The sequence below is a fragment of the Pleuronectes platessa genome, chromosome 24 (genome assembly GCF_947347685.1).
Source record: "Pleuronectes platessa chromosome 24, fPlePla1.1, whole genome shotgun sequence".
In the NCBI taxonomy this organism is placed as follows: Eukaryota; Metazoa; Chordata; class Actinopteri; order Pleuronectiformes; family Pleuronectidae; genus Pleuronectes; species Pleuronectes platessa.
The window spans coordinates 6141236-6148315 of record NC_070649.1 but is presented as its reverse complement, the minus strand read 5'-3'; the positions used below and the strand labels follow the sequence as shown (position 1 = coordinate 6148315).

General features: G+C 39.4%; 1 long non-coding RNA gene across 2 annotated transcripts; it reads left to right on the top strand.

Moving 5' to 3' along the window:
* The first annotated feature begins 238 nt into the window (after positions 1-238).
* Positions 239-2995, top strand: LOC128431028 (uncharacterized). 2 transcript variants are annotated; one of them, XR_008334101.1, is made up of 5 exons: positions 239-372; positions 781-963; positions 1583-1861; positions 2430-2577; positions 2808-2995. It is a non-coding gene; the product is annotated as an uncharacterized LOC128431028 (long non-coding RNA). The 2 variants fall into 2 exon arrangements; XR_008334100.1 differs by lacking the exons at positions 2430-2577; positions 2808-2995 and having other exon boundaries at positions 1583-2408.
* Positions 2996-7080: the final 4085 nt, after the last annotated feature.

Below are 7080 nucleotides of genomic sequence, written 5' to 3'. Positions count from 1 at the left end.
TTTTATCGTTGCTATGATGGTTGCCATGGCACCACGGGCGCAGCTTGGTGTTTAAATCACAGTCCCTGCGTGGTGTCCTTCAGTGATCGTGAATGTTATTCATGTTATATAATAGTAATATTTGAGGCTAGATTACATCTCTAATGAGAAGGATCATGCGAGTCTGTTTATACCGAGGCCGGCCCGAGTGCGCGACCGGCCCGAGTGGCGCGAGCCGAGCGGCCCGAGTGCGCGAGCGGACCGAGTGCGCGAGCGGACATGACGTGTGGCTGTCGTAAAAACCCTATTTGTAAACAACCAGCCCTTTAACTCGGGGCTGCGTCATAAACACGGCGCGCTTGGAAGACCACGATGTCATCTTCCTTCTGTCAGGTAAGTAGTTTATTGTTTTTAAAGATCGTTACGATCTAGGTTTACAGTCCGAGTGCGGAGATAGTCCGTCAATCCACACTATGGACGCTGTTCATCAGCTAATACGCCATTGTTAGCCACATGCTTCAGCCCACGGTAGCCTGTGCTACCTGGGAGGTGAATACATGGTTGTTGAAAGCAGTTCAAGACGCTTAGCTCATCATTGAGGGACGCTACAATATAAATATAAACATGAATTTGATTTATGAATGCTTTAGATTAATAAGGAGTGTATTTGTCTACCATTACTCCACAATATCAGGTCAATTTGGTTTAATGTATAGTATGCACTATGACAATAATGTTTCCATGTTATGGAGTTGCGATTCATTTTATAAAACAATTGCTATGTTCTGTTTTTTAATCAAGGAGGATCCAAGTGAAGCTACAGGAGTTTCATTAACGTCAACAACTTGGACCAAACAGTTTGTTTTGCTTGATGAAGAGCAGGAAGGGCAGCCTGGAGAGAAAGAGAAGCCGGGTTGAGCCCACTACCATCATCCACGTACCACGAGGAAGATGAGGGAGAGAAATGATCCTACCATTAAAGAGGTACTTTTAAGTTACATACCAGAAAAAACATTTTATATAATTTGCCAAATATACATTTTTATTAAATCCCCAAAGTACACTTGCTGAAATACAAGTTAATATCACACTGAAAGAATTTTGATCAATCATGCTTCCCTGCTGTGATTGTTTAACTAGGAAAACAACTTTTTCCACAGGAAGGCAAGTAAATTTAAGGAATACATGTGCAAAGTTTTCCTCTGTTATGTATAATGATGACCCCCATCAAACATAATGTTAGCAATATTTACACCTTTTAATTTATACTGTTTATTTCTGTCTACATGTGTGAATTTGCCTTCATTAGTTTCAGAAAAGAGCGATGATGTATCGGTCAGTGGGCGGCAGCACGAGACTCCGCAAACTAGTCTGTAAGCAAAGCAGACGAAGGCATCGAGGTTGCGGCCTGCCATCATTGTTATTTTGCTTAAGGGACTGAATATGTTTCATGTAGAAATATTAGCATTTCCCTTATATCTACCAAAACTGCTTGTTTCACAGACTGCAGTTTTGTTTTGATCCGATGTGGTGTGCAAATACAACCGTATCTGCAATGGGTTGTGGGGCATTAACATTTGTAACTCTAATTTTATTTTGACAGACTGTGAAAAGAACGTTGAGAACATCACCACTCTACAGGAAGACACAGTCCAGTAATGGGTGTCAGAAGTTCAGTAGTGAACGACAGGTACTGTGGAAAAATATGTGTCATTGTTGTACAATGTCCTTTGACTCTGTTTAAACAAGGTTAACACAAAAAGGTTTGATTGTAAACTGATATCGGTATGAATTCATGTTATTCTCCTCGTCAAAAGAAACAAACAATCCAAATTACCTGCAGAAAGCCCTTGATGGACGCTTCAGCTGCATCGTCAGACTGGTGAGACAGCAAGATGCCAACTTTAATGCCAATTTATTTGTGTAACATTCTGTGACCAAATGTATAGATAACTTTTTGTAGATTGTAAAAATAGATAACCCATTTATTACAAAAAAACTACACTAGAATTATCGCACTGCGTTGTATGACTCCGCTAACCAGAGCAGTGTCCGTCTACATATTTCTACATATTTTCTCTCATATAAATGACACTGTATCTCTTGACAACTGAAACCATAAGATGAGGTCAGTGTGGCCTTGACCTTTTTACTTTAAGACAAATACAAAGTTAGACAATCCGAAAACATGCAGTTATGCCTCCGGCGACTCGCTATTGCAGAGGCATTAAAACCGTAGTGTAGTAGATTGGATTTTATTGGTGTTACATTGGACATCTTGTATGGGTACACCAAAAAATATATTTGGTTTCACATTCTAGATGGCAATAAGCAGAGTCATCAACTCAGGAAAAATATTTCTGTAGAAAAGAAAGCCTTGTATGTGTGTATGTATACATACACACAAACGCACAATTGAGACGTTTTTGTCTTTTATCATATATTCTCAGGCAGTACTGATGCATTTACTGAGAGGGGACGTGAGGGCCTACTCTGCGTGCTCAGAGTTCAAGCCCAGCAGGCTGCAGCGGGCCTGACATATTCTGGAACAGCAGCACAGTCTTTGGATGACTCCTCTGAAGATGAAAACATGGCGAGGTACTTCTCCACTGATGAAGAACTGTGAGGGCTGTGATTAGCTACACTCTCTTGCTACTATGCTACTCATGCTACTCCCTGGCAGCCTTAGGAAGGCATTAGCTTGCTGTGTGGTAGCTGTTAGCTTCAGCATTTTTAGTTTTTAGTGGCCTGTCTGACGTTTATGTTAAAAAAAAATCAGAGGGAACCATCTTCATAATTTAACACTATGGTTTGTTTGTGTCCTTCAGTTCTTCTCAAGAGAAGCAGTACAGGTGTGCCTCAGCTCCACGGTCCCTCCTGCAGCCTCCGCTCCTGATGCTAACCTCATGTCTCCATCACACCAAGCAGCAGACCTGGATTGACAGACCTTTCTCCAGAGCTGCCCCCTCCCTCTGAAACCCCCCTCTCCAAAACACTATTTGTGTAGTTTTTAAAGTATTTTTTGCATGAGAATTGTTGATCATAACATTTCCAGCAGATGCCTTAATATAATGTTTGTGCACAATAAATGACATTGATCATAACATAATGGTATTTCCTTGCACTTCTACACCATGATATTGTCAGATAAGATGCTGATTACATTAAAGCAGTGAATGCTCTGCTTTAAGCAACATAAACACACAATGATTCAATGGATCTGAAGTAGAATGGGCACATTACATTCTGTAGAGAATGCCTCAGTTATGGAAGTCAGAAAATAACTTTCTTTATCTGAGGTTCCAGCCATTTATAGTCACAGCAAAGCACACAGGTCTGGTTGTCTAAGTGGCGCCCATATCATTGTTTAAGATGTGTAACATCAAGTTTGTGTTTCAGTGCAAAATTAGTCATTAGTCAAGAGTTCACCATCTTGTTTACACTAAAATTAGGTGACCCAGATGTTTCACAATGCAATCTGATAAGGTCTTATGAGAAACATTCTTAACATTAAAGAAATCAACACAGAGGATAGCAATATCTGTTTGACTTTAATCAGTAGCTGGTAATCGGCAGCCTGACTTATTCAAACACATTAATACTACAATGAATGAGGCAGGGCCTTCTATCAGAAATCAACTATATCGTCACGTTATGTTTCTCTTGAGCACATGGAAATTACCTTCAGCTTCCACTTACTGTCACCTGAACCATACTGTTATTTCTGTATCTACAGTGACTTTTAGGAAAACATATACTAGAGGGCAATGTATAAACATTAATACAGCTTATTTATATAGAGCTTTTCAAGAAGTGCAAGTACTAAACTGAGGGAAAGCTAATACAAACAATATATATATATCTTATTTCCATGTGCCAGGACAGCCTCACACTTGGATATAAACCAATTTTAGAATACATTTGCTTATACTGGAGATCTTTTAAATTAATGTCCCAGAAATGATTTCTGATGGAAAACCCCTGCCTTATTCATTGTAGTATTAATGTGTTTGAATAAGTCAGGCCGCTGATTATCAGCTACGGATTAAAGTCAAACAGATATTGCTATCCTCTGTGTTGATTTCTTTAATGTTAAGAATGTTTCTCATAAGACCTTATCAGATTGCATTGTGAAACATCTGGGTCACCTAATTTTAGTGTAAAGAAGAAGGTGAACTCTTGACTAATGACTAATTTTGCACTGAAACACAAACTTGATGTTACACATCTTAAACAATATGATATGGGCGCCACTTAGACAACCAGACCTGTGTGCTTTGCTGTGACTATAAATGACTGGAACCTCAGATAAAGAAAGTTATTTTCTGACTTCCATAACTGAGGCATTCTCTACAGAATGTAATGTGCCCATTCTACTTCAGATCCATTGAATCATTGTGTGTTTATGTTGCTTAAAGCAGAGCATTCACTGCTTTAATGTAATCAGCATCTTATCTGACAATATCATGGTGTAGAAGTGCAAGGAAATACCATTATGTTATGATCAATGTCATTTATTGTGCACAAACATTATATTAAGGCATCTGCTGGAAATGTTATGATCAACAATTCTCATGCAAAAAATACTTTAAAAACTACACAAATAGTGTTTTGGAGAGGGGGGTTTCAGAGGGAGGGGGCAGCTCTGGAGAAAGGTCTGTCAATCCAGGTCTGCTGCTTGGTGTGATGGAGACATGAGGTTAGCATCAGGAGCGGAGGCTGCAGGAGGGACCGTGGAGCTGAGGCACACCTGTACTGCTTCTCTTGAGAAGAACTGAAGGACACAAACAAACCATAGTGTTAAATTATGAAGATGGTTCCCTCTGATTTTTTTTTAACATAAACGTCAGACAGGCCACTAAAAAATAAAAATGCTGAAGCTAACAGCTACCACACAGCAAGCTAATGCCTTCCTAAGGCTGCCAGGGAGTAGCATGAGTAGCCTTGTAGCAAGAGAGTGTAGCTAATCACAGCCCTCACAGTTCTTCATCAGTGGAGAAGTACCTCGCCATGTTTTCATCTTCAGAGGAGTCATCCAAAGACTGTGCTGCTGTTCCAGAATATGTCAGGCCCGCTGCAGCCTGCTGGGCTTGAACTCTGAGCACGCAGAGTAGGCCCTCACGTCCCGTCTCAGTAAATGCATCAGTACTGCCTGAGAATATATGATAAAAGACAAAAACGTCTCAATTGTGCGTTTGTGTGTATGTATACATACACACATACAAGGCTTTCTTTTCTACAGAAATATTTTTCCTGAGTTGATGACTCTGCTTATTGCCATCTAGAATGTGAAACCAAATATATTTTTTGGTGTACCCATACAAGATGTCCAATGTAACACCAATAAAATCCAATCTACTACACTACGGTTTTAATGCCTCTGCAATAGCGAGTCGCCGGAGGCATAACTGCATGTTTTCGGATTGTCTAACTTTGTATTTGTCTTAAAGTAAAAAGGTCAAGGCCACACTGACCTCATCTTATGGTTTCAGTTGTCAAGAGATACAGTGTCATTTATATGAGAGAAAATATGTAGAAATATGTAGACGGACACTGCTCTGGTTAGCGGAGTCATACAACGCAGTGCGATAATTCTAGTGTAGTTTTTTTGTAATAAATGGGTTATCTATTTTTACAATCTACAAAAAGTTATCTATACATTTGGTCACAGAATGTTACACAAATAAATTGGCATTAAAGTTGGCATCTTGCTGTCTCACCAGTCTGACGATGCAGCTGAAGCGTCCATCAAGGGCTTTCTGCAGGTAATTTGGATTGTTTGTTTCTTTTGACGAGGAGAATAACATGAATTCATACCGATATCAGTTTACAATCAAACCTTTTTGTGTTGACCTTGTTTAAACAGAGTCAAAGGACATTGTACAACAATGACACATATTTTTCCACAGTACCTGTCGTTCACTACTGAACTTCTGACACCCATTACTGGACTGTGTCTTCCTGTAGAGTGGTGATGTTCTCAACGTTCTTTTCACAGTCTGTCAAAACAAAATTAGAGTTACAAATGTTAATGCCCCACAACCCATTGCAGATACGGTTGTATTTGCACACCACATCGGATCAAAACAAAACTGCAGTCTGTGAAACAAGCAGTTTTGGTAGATATAAGGGAAATGCTAATATTTCTACATGAAACATATTCAGTCCCTTAAGCAAAATAACAATGATGGCAGGCCGCAACCTCGATGCCTTCGTCTGCTTTGCTTACAGACTAGTTTGCGGAGTCTCGTGCTGCCGCCCACTGACCGATACATCATCGCTCTTTTCTGAAACTAATGAAGGCAAATTCACACATGTAGACAGAAATAATCAGTATAAATTAAAAGGTGTAAATATTGCTAACATTATGTTTGATGGGGGTCATCATTATACATAACAGAGGAAAACTTTGCACATGTATTCCTTAAATTTACTTGCCTTCCTGTGGAAAAAGTTGTTTTCCTAGTTAAACAATCACAGCAGGGAAGCATGATTGATCAAAATTCTTTCAGTGTGATATTAACTTGTATTTCAGCAAGTGTACTTTGGGGATTTAATAAAAATGTATATTTGGCAAATTATATAAAATGTTTTTTCTGGTATGTAACTTAAAAGTACCTCTTTAATGGTAGGATCATTTCTCTCCCTCATCTTCCTCGTGGTACGTGGATGATGGTAGTGGGCTCAACCCGGCTTCTCTTTCTCTCCAGGCTGCCCTTCCTGCTCTTCATCAAGCAAAACAAACTGTTTGGTCCAAGTTGTTGACGTTAATGAAACTCCTGTAGCTTCACTTGGATCCTCCTTGATTAAAAAACAGAACATAGCAATTGTTTTATAAAATGAATCGCAACTCCATAACATGGAAACATTATTGTCATAGTGCATACTATACATTAAACCAAATTGACCTGATATTGTGGAGTAATGGTAGACAAATACACTCCTTATTAATCTAAAGCATTCATAAATCAAATTCATGTTTATATTTATATTGTAGCGTCCCTCAATGATGAGCTAAGCGTCTTGAACTGCTTTCAACAACCATGTATTCACCTCCCAGGTAGCACAGGCTACCGTGGGCTGAAGCATGTGGCTAACAAT